At 40.6% G+C, this 22,046-nt stretch overlaps 1 protein-coding gene across 4 annotated transcripts in view; it reads left to right on the forward strand.

The window, feature by feature from the left end:
* LOC126185507 (UDP-N-acetylglucosamine--peptide N-acetylglucosaminyltransferase 110 kDa subunit) overlaps window positions 1-22,046 on the forward strand; it is a 278,206-nt gene that overhangs the window by 226,992 nt on the left and 29,168 nt on the right. The window contains exon 1 of one of the 4 annotated variants that reach the window (XM_049928137.1): window positions 20,567-20,784. The exons of the other annotated variants lie outside the window; for them this stretch is intronic. The gene's annotated coding sequence lies outside the window, so the exon portion shown is untranslated. Of the gene's footprint in view, window positions 1-20,566; window positions 20,785-22,046 lie in introns of those variants that run through there. 4 annotated transcript variants of the gene reach the window in all.

Consider the following 22,046-nt stretch of genomic DNA (forward strand, 5'->3'; position numbering starts at 1 on the left):
AAGATGGTGTTTCAGGTACCGGAAAAGGTGAAAATCGCTAGGAGCAAGGTCGGGGCTGTATGGTGCATGGTCCAAAACTTCCCAGCCAAAAGAATCAATCAAATCCTGAGTCTTTCGAGAGGTGTGAGGCCTAGCGTTATCGTGCAGGGGCAAAATTCCATTTGTCAGCATGCCGCGCCTTTTGTTTTGAATTGCTCTGCGGAGCTTCTTTAGAGTTGCACAGTAGGCATCTGAGTTGATTGTCGTTCCTCGTGGCATAAAGTCCACTAGCAAAACACGGCGCCGGTCCCAGAACACAGTTGCCATAATCTTGCGCTTTGACAGCGTCTGTTTGGCTTTGACCTTGACGGGTGAGGTTGTGTGTCGCCATTCCATCGATTGTCGCTTGCTTTCGGGAGTGATATGGGATACCCATGTTTCATCTCCAGTGACAATTTGACTCAACATGTCATCCCCTTCTTCCTCGTAACGAATCAAAAAGTGCAATGAAGTGGCAAATCTCTTCCCTTTGTGGTCCTCTGTGAGGAGTCTGGGCACCCACCGAGAAAACAGTTTGTAAAAGTTTAGGTTTTCAGATACAATTTTGTACAAAACCGATCTTGAAACTTGTGGAAATTCCAAAGAAAGAGTGGAAATTGTGAATCTTCTGTCCTCACGAATCTTTGTTTCGACTGCAGCCACCAAATCAGTGATCACAGAGGGCCGGCCTGAGCGTTCTTCGTCATGGACGTTTTGACGGCCATTTTTAAACTCTATAACCCATTGACGCACTTTATCTTCACTCATTGCATTCAAGCCATAAACTTGTTAAATGACGATGAATTTCTGCAGCTGATAGGCTTCTCGCGGTCAAAAAACGTGTCACTGACCGTATCTCACACGCGGCGGGCGATTCAATAATCGTAAACATTATAAAGTAGCACAGCGATGCGTACACGTCAGCTACAGAGCTGCAACTTGTAGCAATGTGAACGGGAAGGATGCCGGCAAGTGGCGTGGTGGCTTGTTGCGGCGTCCGCGCGAACTACGGGACTATACGCGCGAACGGCCCTTACTTAAAAAACAACCCTCGTGTGTGTATATATATATATTATATATTGTGTGTGTGTGTGTGTGTGTGTGTGTGTGTGTGTGTGTGTGTGTGTGTGTGTGTGTGTAACCCTACGTTCAGAAAACACTGCAAAAAGTAAAATGACATTAAGAACCAGATAAATATCCAGGTCAACCGTGACTCAAGCCATAAAACTTTGTTTTTTTGAAAGTGACAGCAGTTGCGTCACCATATCACTCTTAAGAAAATAATCTGATTCTTCTTGATCGAATGCTATGGTCTGGGTCGTAGGCAGATCTTGTTGTTCATACAGTAAAAACAGTGGCAAAATGTTTGGAAATAACTGGGTAGCATATTTGCTGTTTACAAATGACGACTTCGGTCTGCTGCGACTGACAGTAAACAGACCCGAGTTGAGTGCGCCCGAATGCAGATCCACTTCATGTGGGCATGTAGCCCACTGGGCGTAAGTGGCACAGCGCCGGCCAAGACAAAGATGAGCTGCCATAGCTTTAGCTTTCAGTTCTTGTTTGTTTCGTGATGAGGCATGTGTGGAGACCACCGCCCCCTCCACTGGGGGTAAGGTGAGATTTTACTGCTGCTTTTATGGAAGTGCCTCACGTGAAGTACTAGTCGCATCTGTAGCACTTCGGAGATACGAGTAAGGTAGTCGTAGTAGCCTATAGTGGGCAATCTTTAATGGTAATTTCATAAGAACTACATCATCTTGTAAAATACGATTTTGTAATTCATAATGTGTGTGTACTTGAATGTTAAAGGTTATTTGAAACTCTAAATAAAAACTTACATAGCCACAGTGCACTTATTTGACGGGTCGATGTATTAGAATGCAACTTTCGTGGTGGAGCACCTTACTATACCATCACTTCCTTTTCACTTCTTGTTACCATGCCTTATCTCGTTCAATGCAAGACACGTAAACGTATACTGTACTAGTTTTGGCTACTTTGTTTGGTGTCTCCGAAACCATTACGTTTAGTCATTACTATTCAGGGATAAGACGACGGATCTGTAAGAGGTATTTAAATAGTCTCAATAACCTCGTTGTTTCAGTGGTGAGTTAAAACTAAAAATTTATAGAAGATTCCTCCCCTCAATCAGGATTAAAATCTCTTGCCTGTGTATCCTTAATCAAACATTCTGCCTGCTGTCATTAATTACTTTCTTGGCTAGATGGAGAGATTACGGAGGAAGGGGCGAATGGAAAATGTTACAAAATCATTTATCGCCCGAAAAGATTTATCATGCTCTTCACTGCTCCTCTTCCAAATTTCCATTACTATAGCCATATACGAATATTGCTTGAAAGAGTGGCAGGTGAATTTCGTAAGCGGCGCTCTTGTCTGCAGAAGTCTGAAAAATAGTAGTCCCCGATTTACTTTCCAATTCATTCGCTTCCGAGTTTCATGTTTTACGTTTTTTAATGTCACTCTAATCATGCGCTGTTTGGGTAGCCGATATTCATAATAGGCGCTAACCAATCCTATTTGTTACCTACTTCACCGAAAGCTAGACATTGTTCCAGAGCCAAAAGAAATGTTGTGTTCTGCATGCTACATATACCAATGGCTTTAGAAACCTACTTGAATTTCAGAAAATTCTTCTTACTTACATGAAACAAAAGATTAAACTCAAGCGAAAATATCATTCACTGAGTGCTAATTGTCAAACAGTTCCGTCTCTCTCTCTCTCTCTCTCTCTCTCTCTCTCTCTCTCTCTCTCTCCAAACTTGAAAATTTCTCCAACGCCTATAGGCGTGAACTTGTTTGCGTGTACGTTGCTTGTTAAAGAAATCTGCACTGCAGTAAAAAACACATTGCGTGGCTGCATTTTTAAGCAACAGCTGCATTGCGTGCGTATCTCACTTCGGTTGTGACGCAGTAGCTCGTCGTTCCACATCGAAATAGATCGACCCGCTGCATTTATTTCAGTCAGGCAATCTTCGTGAAATGTAAGCCAATAGGCGGTGCAGTTGTATGATATTCTTAACAACGTTCTTGTCCTCTGGGACTGTTACGTCACTATTCACTTCGCATATCGTAAAGTTTCAGGGATTACGCTATTACGTAATATACTATATCTGCAGCCTTGGTACTTCATTGTGTTAGTATTACACAGTAACACGGAATTTACCACACACACTTTCTCTGGCATTAGGCATACAGATTGTATTGAACACAACGCTGATTGTCTCGTGGCAGACCATGTTTTCATCTTATAGCCGGTCATTAGACTTCTGTACCAGATGGTTCAGCAATTGCCATTGGACACTGAACTAATTTATAACCTTCATATTTAGATCAGTTTAGGGTCGCTGTGCTCTATTCCATTGTTTATTAGAATAATAATTCATGTTCAGAATGTATTTCGAATGCTAAGATAAACTTTGCTTAAGTGTTTGGTAGTCCATGTGTTGCATAATTTTGAGCGATGCTATACTTTTTAAACCTGCGAGATTTATGTATCATTGAATGTATAATCTGAAGTTCGAAAATCTTGTACATGTGTCGCGCCTGACTTGGAATTATTCGTTACGTCATCTTGCTGTACTCCTCTAGCTTCAAGTAAAAATGTTTAATTGCCAGAACGGTATTCGGACTTGTATCCCATCAGTGACATATATTACGTACGTCTGTATCAAATGACTTGTGTGTCAAGCATTTAATTTTTATGATAAAATTGATGTGGGTCCCTGTGGTAGACAGGTTGCGGTGTGTACATGTTCTAACTATTAAAGTCACATTCCTTGGTCGTATTGGACACTACTGTCACGGGAACATGGAACTCATGGTGTACAAATAATCTTTTTATGGTTTCGTACAAGAGTCGAAGAAATGATATATGAAGCGCAATATTCATACGATATCTGCAATTACATAAAGATTTAAGGTAGTTGTAACTGTGGTTGGGTTGTCAATCCTAGTTGTTATCGTTTCCCAAGGTTGATGCGAACTTCAGCCAAACTCTCAGTTGAAGACCACTACTAGATGAAATGGTGTTGCAAGAAGACGGCTTAAAATGTTAAGACTCAAGGAATACACTGTGCCCTGTGAGTTCGTGTGTATACCACTCAACCTGAACCACGTGGGTCTGTGAAGGACGGTTGTTTGCTGGAGATGGGCGCCGCTGTGCCGCGGGCTGGCGTCGCTGCGGTATTGATTCATTCTGCGCGCCGCTTGTGAGCGTAATGCGCATGCGTGACCCGCCACACAAGCCGCCTGCTCTACCGGCCGCCTCGCGTCCTTGCCCACTGAGCGAGCTCCCACACCCCACACTGGTACCACGAAATTAATAGTTAACTGTGGATATTCAGTTTGCGGAAGTGCAGTGGAGATAAAGCGAAGTAATACTTCTAATCTCTTTATACTTCGTATCTCTTACAAAAGTAAAGTACTCAAGGATGCTAGTTGGAGATAAATGTAGTTGCGTTGTTTTCCACTTCAATGGAAGCGTATTTTACCGCTGTTGTACAATCATCAGTGGGTTCATTTTTATTTACAAAAACGTCCTATATATTCAGAACCAGCGTCTTCAGTTCACATTGAACTAACACCAATAAATTAAAAGTTAAAGCAGAATTAAGATGTACGCACGATCCGTCTTCGAGAGATTGTATATAAACAGCACATTCTTAAAGAGTTACTAGAACTAACATACACATAACCAAATTCAGTAGTTCGAGAGGTAAATTGCAGTTCTGAAAGCTAGTAGACCAGTATCTGTTGCAAAAGGTGGTAAGAAACTGTGATAGAAATGGCAAAATAGAGAAATAAGAGGAGTAATAATCACCCGAAGGTGCGTTCATTCGTAGGCATACGTTTCATGGCGTGATGTATGACAAAATGGTCAGTATTACAGAGATTATTTTGTGCGAGAATGAATATGCTGTGATCGCTCAGAGAAAATACTGAGATGCCAGCGAGGAGGGTTGCCTTAATTTTGCGCATTGGTAACTAGCGTTGTCAATAGCTGACGTGGAGCCTACAGAGGAAGTGTGAACATTAAAGTCTAGATAGGATGGAATCAGCTGAGCTTGAGAGGGCAAAATGTCCGTTTCATGGCACGTGTTACCCATTTCAGCTGATAAATTTTTGACACGTAAGTTTTTTGAAGGAAAGTATTTAATTCTTACCCTGGATAGTAACTGAGGTCAACACGGCAATGGGGAATTAACACAACGAAGTTTCAAAAACTGCGCCTAATATACAGTATTGAGCATTGTTTATATTCTGCGTCTGTAGCTAAGGTCAGACGTAATAACAATGATTTGTTCCAGACAGTTTTCTCTGCAGAGCAGTAACGTTACTATGTCGACTGACAAAAAAACCGCATTCGCACTGTAGACACTTTAATGATGTGTTTCTGTGTGGGGTTCAACGTTCGACTCCTATTCAAAGTATTTGACACTTTCACCGCGGCCATAGTTACACAGTCCGCAGCTCGTGGTCGTGCGGTAGCGTTCTCGCTTTCCACGCCCGGGTTCCGGGGTTCGATTCCCGACGGGGTCAGGGATTTTCTCTGCCTCGTGATAACTGGGTGTTGTGTGATGTCCTTAGTTTAGTTAGGTTTAAGTAGTTCTAAGTTCTAGGGGACTGATGACCATAGATGTTAAGTCCCATAGTGCTCAGAGCCATTTGAACCATAGTTACACAAACAGAGCTAGTGCAGTGACTACGGCACTGGAAACTCGTTCAGGAGGATCGGAGATAAAATTCTCGACCAACAATGCCGGATCGGATTTTCCGTGATTCGCCTGAATCTCTAGACGAAATGCCTGGTTGATATCTTTAGAAGGGACACGTCCGATGCCCTTCCATTCTTTGTTTAGTTACTTTGCGCTTCGTCTCTAACGACCTACGTCAACATTAAGGCATTAACAATCCAAGTCCACTGTTCATTGTGCACTGTAAGAGAAGTCTATTAGCGGAGCTAACAGATGTAGTTACGGCTCACATACTTACAAATGGATGTTCAGTTTTTCACTAACTGCAACGCAGTAATCTTAGTCTTGTATTGTAAAATCCTCTCACCGTATTATTTGGCAAATTGAAGTGGTTCTGTAGGGCATATGCTAATTTTTCAAAAAATTATGCGTTATGAATGGGTTCAGACATCTTTTGCACTAATCACATATTGGATCATCCTTGGCAGTAGATAAATGTGGTCAGTTAGTGGAACTACTACGTGGTTATAATTACACTTTTGCTACGTGAGTGTCCTACAATCACTCGTTTTCCGTGGGGACAGAGAGACTGCGAGGAAGCATTTGTAACGATTTTGCGGGAGAGAAATGACGAAGAAACCATTGAAATAAAAACATTTTATTTTCCACATGAGGGTAGCGTTTGTTAATTGCGTACTGCGTTCACTTCCAGTTTACAAACGGTGCTCAGTGTGCATCTACGACAGCCTGGAACTGCACTAGAGATTGCTTTACTGCTGCCCGAAATATTTCTGGTGGGATGTTGGCTGTCGTGACACAGCTCGTGCACCGCTTGAAGATCGCGTTCTCAGCCATAGCAACAGTAACTTCTTCAATAACTTGTGGAGCATTTGGCCGTCGGCCTCTTCCAGGAGCAATTCCCAAATCGCCAGTTGATTGAAACTTCCGAATCATGATCTTCAACCCCGGTGCAGATGACGAGCTCTTCGTATTCCTTTAATGCGTCGATACATGCGAAAAAAAGCAGCACGATTGTTGTTGTTCTGATAAAACAGCTTTATCAGTAAAGCTTTGTCATCTTGTCAACAACCATGTTGACTGTCTGCAACTATAATGCACACTGATTGCGATTCAACCCCGCACCACCGTACCAATATCGACGCCTAACGCCGAATCATGACGCTTAACAGTACTTATAACGCAAGTCCTGCAGCGCACAGACTGAACGTCATTCCTATAACTTTGGGTGCTCATGCGGTTAATAGTTTCTCGGTTACACTGGCTCAAATAATGAAAGTGTAATTATAACCACCCATTACGTCAGCAGTTGCGGCAGTTCCTGCAACAGTGTGCATTATTAGCAGAAAGTAACAACAATGGAACACAAGATAAGTAGGTAAATACCTTCATAAACGTTATTACACACACGACCGGTACCTCAGTTTTCTGTCAGACGCAGTTGACAGAATTCGCAAATTATTTTCCGTCGTTAGACGATGCGCCGCGACGTTCTCACCTGGTGATCGCAGCACACGACGCTGTTCAAAAGTGACACATAGTGCAAACGTGGAAACATTCATAGCACACAAATGAGAGATCGTGCAATCATTCATAGCGCAGAAGTAAAGTTTCCGGATAAGTGGAAGACCTACTTCTTACACACTAACGCAGAATTGGGCCTTATTGCTGCATCAGTTACACGCAGTTTTGAAGTCTCTAAAGAAATCACATTTGTCACGTCCTAAGTTTGTTCTTCACGTACTATAATTGTGTATTTACTTGCTTTGTGTTGTGGAGCCCGTCGCTGTGTTCGCAGAGATATTACAACCAGCTGTTATTCGTAGCAAGTGAGAATTCAAAGCGCTATTTAATTCCTCTTTTATCATCGAGATGAAGAGGCATAAGTTAGAAACTTTTTGCCAGGCGATTATGGCACCCTTCCACGACACTTCCCGATTGACTCGTTCAGTTTGTAGTACTATTTATTTGTAATTGGCTGCGATCTGATAACTTTAATTTCTGTCATGGGATGCTAGCGCGAAACTCTGCTTTGTGAATAATAAAAGTTCGACAATCGCGGCTAGCTGTTCGTGCTGTTGAGTTAAAAAGATCGCCGTAGTACAGACACAAAATGAGTAACCATAACGTCCAAACGGCGGTGTAAAATAATCTGCCCACGAATTGATAAACACTGTTGTATCATCCTCTATTATGCCGTCCTCTGTTGAATTAAAGAGTACTTCATTGTGCGATCTGTGGAAGGTGCACCTCAATTACAGTGTTTAATTGCTTAAAAGCAGTTCTGAATATTGCACTTATAAGCAAAAGAGGAATCGCGGTAAAGTAAAATAATAAACCTGGTGTAATAAAACTAATGGAGGTCCAGTTCTTCGACTTACCAAATGGGAAAAAAAGACAGTACAGAGATCATAAGAAACAAAGTAACTAGTGAGAAAGCAGCAAAAAATGTAGAAGTATTATCAGCTGGAGACTGAAAACAAAAATGAAAGTGCCAAAATCAAAGTTGTGAGAAAACAGAAAAATCATTAGCTTCATCAGTTTTTCCTTCCGGAAACGCGTGAAAAGTCTTTACATACAAAAGCTCTTGAAAGCTTAACGTCATCTATAGAATACTATCCAAGCAATTACAACTTTTTTGTGAACATTTGATGAAGAGGTATGTGCAAATTCCTGGGCCCTTAAAACTGAACGAAGTGCCCTAAATTATAAAAAATAAAAAACAAAATATACAAGTGCAGAGTAAGCGAACAGTAAGTTGAGGATAACATTTTGTTAAAGAAAGGAGAAAACTGTCTTTAATAAATCTGATTTATAAAGCAAAAATACTGGTACGTGGGGCTATAGTACGCTTTAAGTAAAATTTTGAGTATTCTTGAAAACTTATTACCGAAATAATTAATTGGAAGAAAAATGTAGGGTACAGTACTTCTATTTGGGCTGAATATAAATATTAAAAGCCTATTAACTTTTATAAGTAAAAATTCTTCAAACCGTGGCTAGAAATTTAGTTCAGTGTCAAGTTCTTCCTTTATGCATGAAATTCTTTTATTCGATATGCTTCAGCTTAAGTCTTGATTTCATTCCCAGCTGTGGCAGTATTGTCATTCGTTACCTCCCTTTTTCTTACATATTAGTCTGACAGTTTCCGAGGAAACCTCTTAACTCTCAACTCATTTTCTTTTTTCTGTGAGACTAAAAGCGGTCACAGCATAAGTAGCAGTAGACTGGGACAACATACTTACGTTGAACCTCGTCAACGTAAGTGCTAGAAACCAGTAGCATCGTATTGTTATCTTGGCCACCGGAGTTGTCGCTCTATACTACTATTTTTTTCCCCGTGTTAGATTATTTTTAGTGCCTGTGAATATGCAACTGGCGATTACATTGCCTCCCTGGCCACCCGAATCCTCATGCTAAACAAAGATAAATCGCCGATTGCTGTCAGCCATGAGCAAACAAAGAGCAAAACAAGACAACTGTAGTTAGTAATAAATATGGCGGTTTAGTGTTCATAAAGAGAACGCTGGCTGCAAGTAGACTGAAAACGTACAGGTATCTCTTATAGAAGCTACTGATTCTTCATGATGTTTCATTATTTCTCTGGCTCACAATTCATTCCTGTGGTGAATTTAGAGTGAGTTTCTGTGTCAGTTCCTCTGCTCATTTTGTACTTTCCTGTGTAACAAATAGCACATATTATGTAACAAATAGCACACATTACACGTGGCTTGTCTCGGTTACCGAAGTCTTACTGTTAGACTTTGAGAGTGTGGTCTCGCTGATTTTCCACTCTGGGTCATGGCACAGTAGCTTTCCTCTTTGGGTAAAATTTCAATAGATCAGTTATTAGAGCTACACCATCTGCGGTGTATATTCACTTTTACGTTAGTTAACCTCTACGTTCAATATAGACAACGTCATCTTTTTATTCTGCAGCCAGAGTTTCGCCGCTTCGCTTTGTGCCGTGAACTTAAAGGAAGGGTTTTTTTTTTCTTCACATACCAATGCGTTTCCCCATTGCCACCAGGAAGTGACAACAAAGCAGTTGTCAGCCGACGACTTCCTTCTGGATCTCTGTGCTCAAGCATTGCCGCTTACGTCTAACGTCACTAACACGTAACAGTCTGATGAAATATGAATTTTGCTTCACGTTGTCCGCCGGGCTGTAAAATTGGTTAAATGTATTACCTTTTATTTATAATCATTGTTCTTGAATTCATAACGGCACCGGAATTAGAGGCACTACTATTAATGTGGTTGTTGCTGTGAACAACTAAACTACTAGAGCCTTAAGGGTCCATTCTCCTCAGCGTATAAAATCAGCGATTTTACAATGTTTTTTTGACAGACTAATGAAGCAATTACTGTGAATTTATTTTCTCATTATTTATTGACTCTTGAACATTTTCTGATTTTCAAAAGAAATTTTCATCGTTCGCCTCACATCCGAGGAATTAAAATTTGCTCTGTCCAGAATGAGATGTCCATGAAGGAAGACCTGCAGTATGCATATCTTACCTGAAATCGAAAAAAAAATTCCTGGTTTATAGGATATTACGCACGGAGTTTATTGGACTTCGTAAAAAATAATAAAAGGTTGACCATTGAAACAGAAATGTAGTTTTATCGTGTTTTTAGTCAATATTTTCGAATAACTAATGAAATAAATGCTAATTTTCGCGAGTAGTGAATCAGCCAAATTTCAGAAACTAAAGTTTCTGAAATTTGTGTCAAATACTTGCACATGTCTACAAGGAGCAATAGGCTAATTTTTTGTTTTAATTTATTCATTAATTAGTGCAAAAAATGTGACCTAAAACACGAAAAAGATCCTTTTTCAAACCTCAATTTTATTATTTTTCAGATTAAAAAAAAGTATGCCATTACTTGGTATGCAATATCCCATAGCTTAAGAAATTTTTCAGATGAGAGTTGCAGAATGCAGGAATTCCGTCGTGGACGCGCCTCATTTTCACAGAGCAACTCCTCAGATGAGAGGTTTAATGCTGATTGAATCAGGAAATTTTGTACAAGAATCAGTAAATAATCTGCAAAAGCATTTACGTTGATTACTTCATTAGTTTTTCCAAAAAGTGTAAAAATTGCTTATTTTATAGGGTGTCTGAAGAAATGAACCCTTAAAACACTCTTAGGCCTCCTCTCATTAGCTTCCAAAAGAAAGCCTATAAGGTTAACATTAGCGTTTTAGACCTACCTCATTAGGGCTCCTTTAGGAGGAACAGTTTTTCCCTCGTTTCTGTTCCCGTCCGACCCCCTTCTCCCCTCGGTAAAAATTCAGTTGCCTGTTCCTGATGTCCATGCGCTTTTTGAGGCACATAACTTCATTGAAGCTCCGCAATACACTTGAAACTGTGAAAACACGGCAAAAAGCAGCACACAGTAATCGCCAAGACATCCAGATAACCACAAAACTAGTCAAAAGGTGGTGCTTGGCATATGACCGGACTTGGATACACGGCAGGCGCAATCTTGTTGCTGAAGCTGGAACTGTTTTCGGCCTGACCATCACATAACCCGATTTTACCCCATTGGCATAGGAACATGCCAATATCTTACAAATAAAATGGAGATAGTAGACACTGTGCATCTGAGGACCTCGGCAAAAATTCAGTTGCCTGTTCTTGATGTCCATTATTTTTGCCAATAATTTCCCTCATGAAATCGGACTACTTAGGCCGCTCTGGAAACTGGCCTCATTTTCTTTGTTGGTAGTGTAGCTGATTCTCTTCTTTGTTGGGGCCTTTTCAATCTTCCCTATGTTTGAGACTTAGTGCTACCAGTGCTTCGTATTCAAGAAGTTGAACTTCATTGCCAGCCTGCCTATGCCGAAGCCAGCAGTGTACCACAGTCACATCAGAGAAATAAAAGAAAACGCGCAACTACTATGTCCTGTTTCGATGAGTGCGTGCATATGTCAGCTATTGATATCCACTTGGCATATCGGTTGGAGAGCCGCACAAGCTGAAGCGACTTGAATGCACGAATTGTCAAACCAGTTAGTGATAGTAGTATCACTACCTTCTGTAATTGACAGAAACGTAAATGAGACGTCTCCCTAACAATACCGGGTGATCAGAAAGTCAGTATAAATTTGAAAACTTAATAAACCACGGAATAATGTAGATAGCTAGGTAAAAATTGACGACACATATGCTTGGAATGACATCTGGTTTTATTAGAACTACATCTACCGTTACCGGGCCTTTTTTCTTCGAGGAAATGCGTGATTCTGGTTTTGTAACTGCTACCGTGACGGTGGAGTACGCCGATATGTTACAGAATCGCATCATCCCCAGCCTGGCTGATCAACACCAGCTGGAACATACGATGTTTTTGCAGGATGGCGCTCCACCCCATATTGCTAGACGTGTGAAAGACCTCTTGAACGCGTCGTTTGGTGGTGATCGTGTGCTCAACCGCCACTTTCGTCATGCTTTGCCTCCCAGGTCCCCAGACCTCAGTCCGTCCGATTATTGGCTTTGGGGTTACCTGAAGTAGCAAGAGTATCGTGATCGACCGACATCTGTAGGGATGCATATTGAGCATTCCCTGCAAAGAACATCATCTTTGCTTTGTCTTACTTGTTATGCTAATTCTTGCTATTCTGATCAGATGAAGCGCCATCTGTCGGACATTTTTTGAACTTTTGTATTTTTTTGGTTCTAATAAAACCCCATGTCATTCCAAGCATGTGTGTCAGTTAGTACCTCTTTATCTACATTATTTCGTGATTTATTCAGTTTTCAAATTTATACTGACTTTTTGATCACCCGGTATGTAACGATAATCAGTTAAATGTTTAATAGATAATGTGCAGTTAATGACGTCAGTTGCGTCTTCGATGAGAAAAGTGCAGTATGATGATCAGCCAAGTAGAACCTTTAATGCGCGATGTCTACTTCAGTGGACAGATGTCTAATGCGTTCGAAAACTATGTTATGTGCATAAAAACTTTATAACTTTATAACTTTACAACAGTACCACCAGACAACAACTGTAAAATTATTTATCAATCTTGACGAGCGCTCATAGAACAACCAGGAGTAATAGTGGACACAGCCGCTCGTTTACGATTTATAATGGCCATTTTAGCTACCTCTATGTTCGCTAAACTTTCTTAGGGGTTCATTAGGAACTACCAAGGAAGCAACACCGGTCGGTCATGTACAATACAGTGGACTACCTGTGTTTGCAGACTGTGGACTGATTACAAACATCTGTCATTGTAGTGTACAAATAGTAATGCACCAAACCTTTGAATTTAAATTCCTTCTCTAACGCTCTGAGTAAATTTGGTGCACAGGGGGAGCTATCTCAAAACACCAGATGATTTTGGGTGTATTTCGCATTAGTTTGTGTTGACGGGTTATAATTCTTCTCTGTGTGAAGCAGAAAAAAGTACAGTTACTGGACAGGATTAGCTTACGTAACATGGTCAAAGTAAAAACTGCTTCCTTAGCCGCCATTCCGTTTCTTGGCCTCCCACGTAGTATCATAAAAGTGAGGGTTATTTTATCTCTTGATAAATAAAATATGGTATAGACAAACGTTACATAATCGTATCACAACATTTCAAGATTGTTTTACCAGAAGTATTTTTCGTTTGGCAGCGAACAGTTTCGGGTATTCTTCGGATAATAAACATGTTTAAACAGTATCTTACCGGAGACTGTTTTCTTGTGCGTTAATTGCTTGTGTGGCGGCAGTTGATCGAGAATCTTGTTCCCGTTGCTGTCTGATACGCGAGAGATTTAAATCGTTGTTCGCAGTTAAGGTCAACTTCTAAAGAGTTCCAGCTGGAAAGTAAAAACAGTTTGCCCTTGAGAGCTGTAAGACAGGTGAGGTATCTCCTACTTCAACGCTGCCTTAAGATTGTCTGTGTACTCCTAAAAGACCAACTAGGTGCGAGCAGAGAAAATACACAACTTATACAATGGCGAAACTTCGTCCGTTGCTTTGATACCGTGCTAAAGCATTCCTAAAATACAATGTTCTGTCTCAGATATAACAAGAGCCAGTTTTAGAACAAGCGTTTAGTTCTTGGCTGGTAAGCTGAGATAATGCTCGGTGTGAAGACAGCTGATTACCACACCACTTCCTTCGCAGTGTTACGCGCATTCATTGCTCCTTTCTGTGGAGACATTGTAGTCCGGGTGTTAACAGGAAGTCGCCGAACAAGTAGATTGAGACTTGAAGAAATAAAGGGTGTCCCAGGAGGACGATCATTCGAAGCACAAAAGTCAGTAAACATAGGCTCTAACATGTACACCTTAAAAAAACCATGAGCACCTCTTCAGTAGAAGATATATTACACAGTAGCAAAGAAGAAAAAGTGCTCATAACTTATAGCAGTATGCACTTTGAGCCCATGCCTATGCGACATTAACACTTCTAATGATCGTTCCTATAATATCGTTTAATATTTACCATTCCTCCTGAACACCCTGTACGTACGTGGAAAAGTAACTTGTGCGAGTAATTAATAAATGTTGCTTCATTTTGGGGTATTAAGACAAAGCAGCAACTGGGAACTAAGCTAAATAGTGTACGTTAGTAAACCATAGCGTCCAGCAGTATTTTAGTTTCCCTTTACACCTGTATTTAAAAACATTTAATATAAACTTCGCTGACGCTTTAGTCGTTCTCCGTGAATCATTCTTCATTTTTATTTTCCGCTTTCCCCGGTTTCTTTCTTTATATACGTAGATTATTAAATTCATTTTGATTTCACTGAAGCCCTTTGATGAATCGTTGTGACAGGAAGTAGTTTCCTCAAGCAGAGAAGCGTCACGCCGTATTGCAGATATTGATCGCCACCGTCCCGCCTCTCTTAACGTAATTCTGACAACGTATTGGGTCGCAGTAGGTCGGTTGATTTACTGATACGAAATCATAGGACATTCTATTCCAGGAGAGAATTTTCTTTATCAAAACTGTCGTTTCGTACTTACGGCTGATCATTATTGTAGATTTTAGTTTCCCCTTCTTTCCTCCGTCAAGAGTACAACTTTTTTTCCCTTTGTTTTCAAGTTACCTTTTGTAGCCTTTTTAACGAATTGTTAGTAAGTGTAAATTCGTTTCAGCAATAAAGGCACAACTTGAAAATTTGCAGAATCTGATTGAGCGCTGTAGCATCTCACTACTCAATTCTCAGACTTCTATTCAACAAAGTACATGAATTGCGAATTGATTAGTGCTCTTGTTGTTCAGGGAATAATTATGTTTTCATGGCTGCAAACTTTAATTAAGAGGGTAATCCCAAAAGTAAGGTTTTCTATTTTTTAAAAGTATATTGACCTGCTTATTTCTACAATGGTTTACATCAGTTTACAGCTTGAACATTTAACTATTTTTCGACATAATCACCATTTCTTCCGATGCATTTTTGTAGACGCGGTGGCAGTTTTTGTATGCCCATCTCATACCAGCTCGCCGCCATGCTGTTTAGAAAGTTATGAACCTCTTCTTTCTCCTCGTCGTCGGAGCTGAATCGCTGGGACCACAATTAACGCTGACAGGTACTGTGAGACTGAAAAAACGCAAACGGACAATTCTGAACCGGAGAAGAGGAATGATGAGCAAAGGCACACACATTCTCCATGTCAACGATCGCCCACACATCGCTCGGCAAACCGTTGCTCTCCTGCAACAGTTTCAGTGGAACATAATCACCCACTCACCCTTTAGTCCTGACTTAGCGCCCAGTTGCTATCACATGTTCCCTAGGTTAAAAGATCATTTGGCAGGAAAGCGATTCAGTTCCACGACGAGGTGAAAGTAGAGGTTCATAACTTTATGAACAGCATGGCGACGTGCTGGTATGACAAGGGCATACAAAAACTTGCACAGCGTCTACAAAAATGCATCGACAGAAATGGTGATTATGTCGAAAAATAGATAACGTTCAAGCTGTAAATTGATGTAAACTATTGTACAAAGAAACAGGTCTATGTACTTATAGGAGACTTGCTTTTGGGATTCCCCTCGTAAAATGTCTGTGCCAACTAGAACGGAGATACCATCTAATTTAGTAGAACTGAACTAGAATTCAACGAGTTCACATACAGTGCATTACTTGACTTGTCGGGGGGGGGGGGGGGGGGGGGTCAGTATTCACAGCCATTAGTACAAAGTACAGGAGCTAATAGTTACCACAATGGCCAAAAAATTGGTCTTGCTTGCTGGAGGAGAATGAATCAGTCTCCAGCCTGTTATACTAACTAAATGTAGTTCATGGTTTTCACTAGTAACTCATCTATTGCTCTGGCTGTAGTGACCTCGACGTTGATGGTTCATCTAGCCCTGACCTCACTGACTCGTCATCGCCTGTTACGATACCATTTTTATCAGGGAGCTATTACATTATAACATTGATAATTAAAAACAATTTTTTCGGATTGCTATCATTTACGAAAACACATTTTACTGGCGTTCATAGAAATAAGAAACACGAAATACAAAACTGTTCGTATATTATTTCGTATTACAAGCCTTGTAAACAGCAAAGAACTGACCGAGTAGCCAAGGCTGAAAAATTCAAAATGGGTATTAAAGTACTCTTTTTTTTACTATTTTGCTAGTTCTCTCAAACGTTTTAAAGATATCTTTCTCAGCTTTTTATAATCATTTTATTGTAGTCGTCTCAAGGGTTGATCCATTTTCAGCACGTCGTTGTTGCTAGACTTTCGTTGGGTCATGATAGTCGATGACTCTGGCAAATTATTTCATCGTTCTTCAGCATTTGATATTTTCATTACATTTCATGTAATTCTGAATGTGTGCCCTTCAGTTGGAGAAAGGGCACAGTCCATCACAAGCGGAAGTTCACAGGGAGGTAAATGTTACTGCCCATGTTTCGGTAGGACATGTGTAGATTGGCTTGAGAGGTTGCGCAGTAGTATTGGAAGAGGGGGAAAAAAAAGAAGTTTCATACGTTTGGCGCTCCCGAGCAGTATTGTGCTGTTTGTGGGCAGTATTGGCAATATACTTGTCAGTTGCTTGCATGCTTCGTTAATGTACAGTGTCGACGCTTTAAATGAGTCCAAAACAGGAAGAGATTCCATTCATGCACCGAAACGTACAAATCATTGCCGACGTTATGGGACATTAGAATGGATGAACATAAAAGCTAGAAAATTACTCCTCCTAAGTTGTTGTTCACCAAATACACTTCAGTTTGGAGGGATGCTTTTTAATTCTTTAAAAACAAAGTTCCAGTAGTGTATAAAATATTGAAACACCAACTAAAAAGTTCTGGTATAATCATTTTCTCTTTCAGCCTCAATTATCTTAATAAATTTTGGCCTTGTTTGGTGGAAGAAAACTTTTGTTTTTTCTTTATGCTTGAAAGTAAGTGTTATCGCACAGAATTTCAAACTAGACTAAATCACATTTTTACGACCAGCTCATAACTAGCGGAACTTCTAGGTGGTGCGCGTGCGCCAATTTGAATTTGCCAACCGGAACGCCTTCGGTTAACCAGCCTTTCGGGTGATCGCTATTGGGATAATAAATTCCCTGTTATCTCTTTCGACAGCGTTGGCTTTATTCTTAAATGTTCCATCTGTGGTTCCCCGGTGTGCCGTGGGACTGACTCAAAATACGTTAATTACTTGGGCACGGATTTTCCAAGGCGAAATATTGTATATATATATATATATATATATATACGGTCCTTGCGGTGCATCATTGTTTCCAATCAACGGATGTAGTTAACTGCATAAACAAAAAAGTGGAAACGTGGCCTCAGTTTTTTGGCAGCGGTAGCAGGAGCAGGTGTTGCGTTTCCTGCAACTACAGACTTCGCGGGCACTTTGATGTACGATGTGGCGCATCTAATTTCGTCCCAGTTTAGAGACAGCCCTGTGGACTTGCCAGTTCCAGCCGTTGGACTTGGCTCGCCCTCCCGAATTTATCTTTTTTGTATTCTGTGCTCTTTTACTTTGTTTTTATATTTCTCATTTGTAAAAATTATATGAAATCTGCTAACTTTGACGCGTTTGCATCTTTTCGACTGTTGTGCTTTTTCAAGATATCTGCCGCGAATTAATTTTTGGGAAACTCATAAAATCGTACTGTAGATTAACAAGAGTAAACCTTGAACGATTAGAAAAGTATTTTGACAGGAGAGGATGTTTTATACGAAGTAAATTTTTAACACGCATGGAGGTGACTTGCTCCGTGTGCAGAGGCGTGTGTTATTATTATTCTCTCTTCACTTCTTAACACCTGATCTATTAAAAGTTCGTTAGAATGCTAATATTTTGGCTGAGTCGCTATGATTGTAGTGCCACCGGTGGCGTATGATAGTGATGCATGCCAAAGGTTACGCCACCGGGAGCAGCTGCGGCAAGCAAATTTTGTTCGTGTGCCAGATGCCCACTGATACACTGGACTTGCTCGTAAGATCGCACCTTACGGATTGAACACGCGTTACAGGACACTATTTGTGTAAACTATTTTCAAAACTAATATACGTATGTCCAATTTGAACAGTAAAGCTGTTAAATTTTGTGCGTCCTTTGCCCCATTTGTAGAGAGCTCGAAGTTCTCAGTAAGAATTATATACCTACTGCAAATGTACATAAAATCTTAACGCCAAACGTCATCGTTGTCTGGCAAGTTCGTGCCGTGACGCTGTGATGGGCTCTGTATGTAACAGTCTGTATGTAACAGAGTGGTAGAAGTTATGGATTTACAGTTTTTCACCAGAATCGTGACTTTACGACAGAATGCTTCATTGTCTTAACTGTTTTAGGACGGGAAACATGTTTTTATGAACTGTATCTTCACATACCATGTTTTTGTGTAGTTCATATTGATCATGGTTATATAATTTTTGAATGTAATTGTGATACCTTCCCCCACAATAGGAAATGTTGTTAATGGAAGTAAATTCATATTTGAAAAGTACTTTTGGGAGGGAATAAAGCTCTGGACTCGGAACTTCACAAACGTGTAAAGCAGCAGTTACTAAATTAGGTATTGTATTTCGTAGCTGACGTCAACCAAATGGACCAATCGCAAAATCGGCCTCGTCTCTGCGTTAAAGAGTGCAGCTGAAATGTTTTAAATTGAGCAACGACGAGTAGCAGCTGTGCCTGCAGCATTCCATAACCACCCTGTCAGACTGTGACGCATTTTCCGACGGTGGCCGATTACAACAGATCGATCGTTAGGGCATCGGTCACGACATTTGCAAGCTGCGCCCATTACTCGCGACCAGATCTTCAGTTTGTTGCTGAATGTGAAATCTTAGTTCTGTATTGCGGTCGGCTTAACAGAAACTATTTCATGGGACTTTGCAGAAAAGCACACTAATGTCGCTCTGTGGTTTGTGTGACATTTTATCAATTTGCATTCCTATTTCCGATTTTGTATGTAGTCTTCAGGTACTTACCCTTTTTGCCACTCCTTCAATACAAGTGGGATGTTGTTAAAGGAAATCAAGAGCAACAGCTCTTACGTTATATTGTAATCTCCCCATTCCATTCTTGCGATTCGCCACTGGGTTCAATCAAGTCACCCTTGGTCACCAATACAGGGTGTACATAGAGGTCGGGAACACTTTCAATTATTTATTGCACAAGAACTTAACATTGTATAGGTGTCATACATATTGAATTTTGAAGAGAACCTCTGAAAGTCTTTTCAAACATTCGATATGCGAACCATGAGTGAGTGACCCGGCAGAAGTCAATACTGTAATCGAATTCTTGCCATACCCGTTCCATCATGGCAACGTCAACTGTGGCAGTCGCTTCCCGTATTCTCACCCGAAGCTCTGCTAAATCACGTGGTAGAGGCGGTACATACACATCATCTTTAATATGCCCCCCACAGAAAAGTCACACGAATTGAGATTTGGCTATCTGGGAGGCCATTTCATGAAACACATCCCCTTCTGTAGCACGGCCAATCCATCAATGCGGCAGCTCCGTGTTTGCGACTAGCGCTGACTATCGGCAATTTACCAAACTACTCTGTGGTGGTATACATGAGGGGGGGGGGGGGGATGACGCATGTATGATGTTTGGTTCTTGTGCAATAAATAAAGTGTTCCCGGACATCATGTACACCCTGTATAGCTGTAGGCGTGGTGGAACTATTTGATAAATCTTTCCATGTACGGGATTCACGATTTCGTAAGTGGTATAGGATTTTATAGCAAAGCACGAGCTCTGTTTCGTTAGAAAATTATTTATAGCACCTGAATGTGCTCGCGCAACGTTTTTGGCCGTGGAGCCCATGCAATCCCAAGGAAATGACCACGTCTGTTTTTGTAGGTCAGCCCGTTTCGGTTTCCTTTCTTGGTGAATTTTACGTTGATGCCGAAGATCTTGGCCTTTCTGCTTGTCGTCACGTATTATCAGTGTGGAATTCAGAAAAAAATCCCAACAACGTAATCTTCGTTCGTACAACTTTAATACAAAACTTACTCCTCTTTAGGATTGTTTCGTTGACGCATTGGGGGGTTCTTGAAAGATGTACGTAACTGATTACAGTACATAACCCATTTCTTTTAACAAGTTTTGTGATAATTATTCAGCTCGATAGTACTGGCCGCTTAATTGAACGTTGCAGACAGTTAAATGCATACGCAGGCGCAGTCGTAATTTCGTTTCCGGACGGGGTCATGTACCGGCCACGGTATGACCCACGCCGTGCAGGATATGACCTATGGGGGCGTGGCCCACGTGGGTTGGTGGAGACGTCACGGGCGCTGCTGCCGCTCCCACTCGCCCAATCACTCAGTCGCCGCCGAGCACTGGCGCAGGACGCGTCGTTGTTGTACGCTTCGTGCACCGTTTTCTCTCTTGCAGTTTTTGGTTCACCGGTAAACTTCAGTGAGATTGCATTAACACGGTTTGCCTGATTCCAGGTTTCTGTTTAGTACTGGCGCTAGATACGAAGCATTTGATAAACATACGGTGCGTTTCGTATATGAGTAAAGACACAGAAGAAGCGGAGTGTTTAGTCTTACTCCCGCAAACAACACGTCTTCTTGGTAAACGGTTATAATATTTGATCATGTCAGACAGTAAATAAACTACTTAAACGTATATTTAAACAGTAATAAGTCGTCTAAAATGGGTTTATCCATTACTGCATTTGTCACATATTATTGACACCTGTTACATGTATCGTATCAGACAGGCGAACTGTTTTACAGTGATACAGTTAGACATTAATGTTGTTTGTTTTTATTTTGCTTATGGTTGGAGGCTGCAACTTTCTATGTTGATGAGGTTTACAGAATTGTCAGTTTACATGAAAGGACTGAAAACAGCATCATTTAGCAGTTTGGTAACATCCTGGGTCATTTATTCCCCAGTCTGTGCTTAGTGTGTGCGCACCTGGTATGAATTCACATCAGGCTTAGTGAAGTACTGTGCTCATGGAACACCTGAGGAGCCTGAGAAGCACAGGTTGTTTTCTGTTCATAATCTCACATTGTTTCCACATGTGATGAAGGGAGTTAACAAGGATAATTCCTCTTCCTTAATTTGAAAATAAATTCACCTGACCTATGCACTTGGCAGTGAGATGCTTCATAAATTTTAATACTCAGTATAGGCCTCGGCCTTTAGTTCATGTAACTGCAGACATTCTGTGCTATAAAGGATACAGTTGGAATGTAAGATACTTCTGTTGTAATATACATGACAGCATTTGTTAGGTCTAGTGACATTTCTTTTTTAAATACCTGATAAATATCTCAGTGTGATTCATTGAGATATCCCTGACATGAGCTTACTAATGAATCCTTGATAAGGCATGAGTAAATATAAGGTTTTTGTTTTTTATGGCAAATGAAAACAATTGTGAACTTGACAATAACAACATACATTTTACTGGAATGCAGATATGATTACAGCAATTTCTTCATGCATGGGTCATAAGGTTTATGTGTCTTTACTAATATCTCCAGATTGTTTTCTCTAGAGCCTGAAATTGAGTTGGCTTTACTAGCATTAGAAATCAAATTGGTCGATAGCATGTCTCAAACTGTTGACTTAATTTTCTTCCTTTCTTGTAGGTTCTCTAAGTTCTCTCATCCCACATTCAGCTTGTCAGATGGTGTTCTATTGTAATTAAGAGATGTAAAAGTCCTTTCTTAATCACATACAACTTGGTTAATTGTCTACATTAACTTCAACAGATGTGGAGAAATTCCTATTATCTGGTCATTTTTTGGTATAGCGCTGAATATTTGGCTCGCATTCTAATGATTCATCTTTGCCATTTAAACTTTCTTGGAGGTAAAAT

The sequence above is a fragment of the Schistocerca cancellata genome, chromosome 1 (assembly GCF_023864275.1).
Source record: "Schistocerca cancellata isolate TAMUIC-IGC-003103 chromosome 1, iqSchCanc2.1, whole genome shotgun sequence".
NCBI classification, from domain to species: domain Eukaryota; kingdom Metazoa; phylum Arthropoda; class Insecta; order Orthoptera; family Acrididae; genus Schistocerca; species Schistocerca cancellata.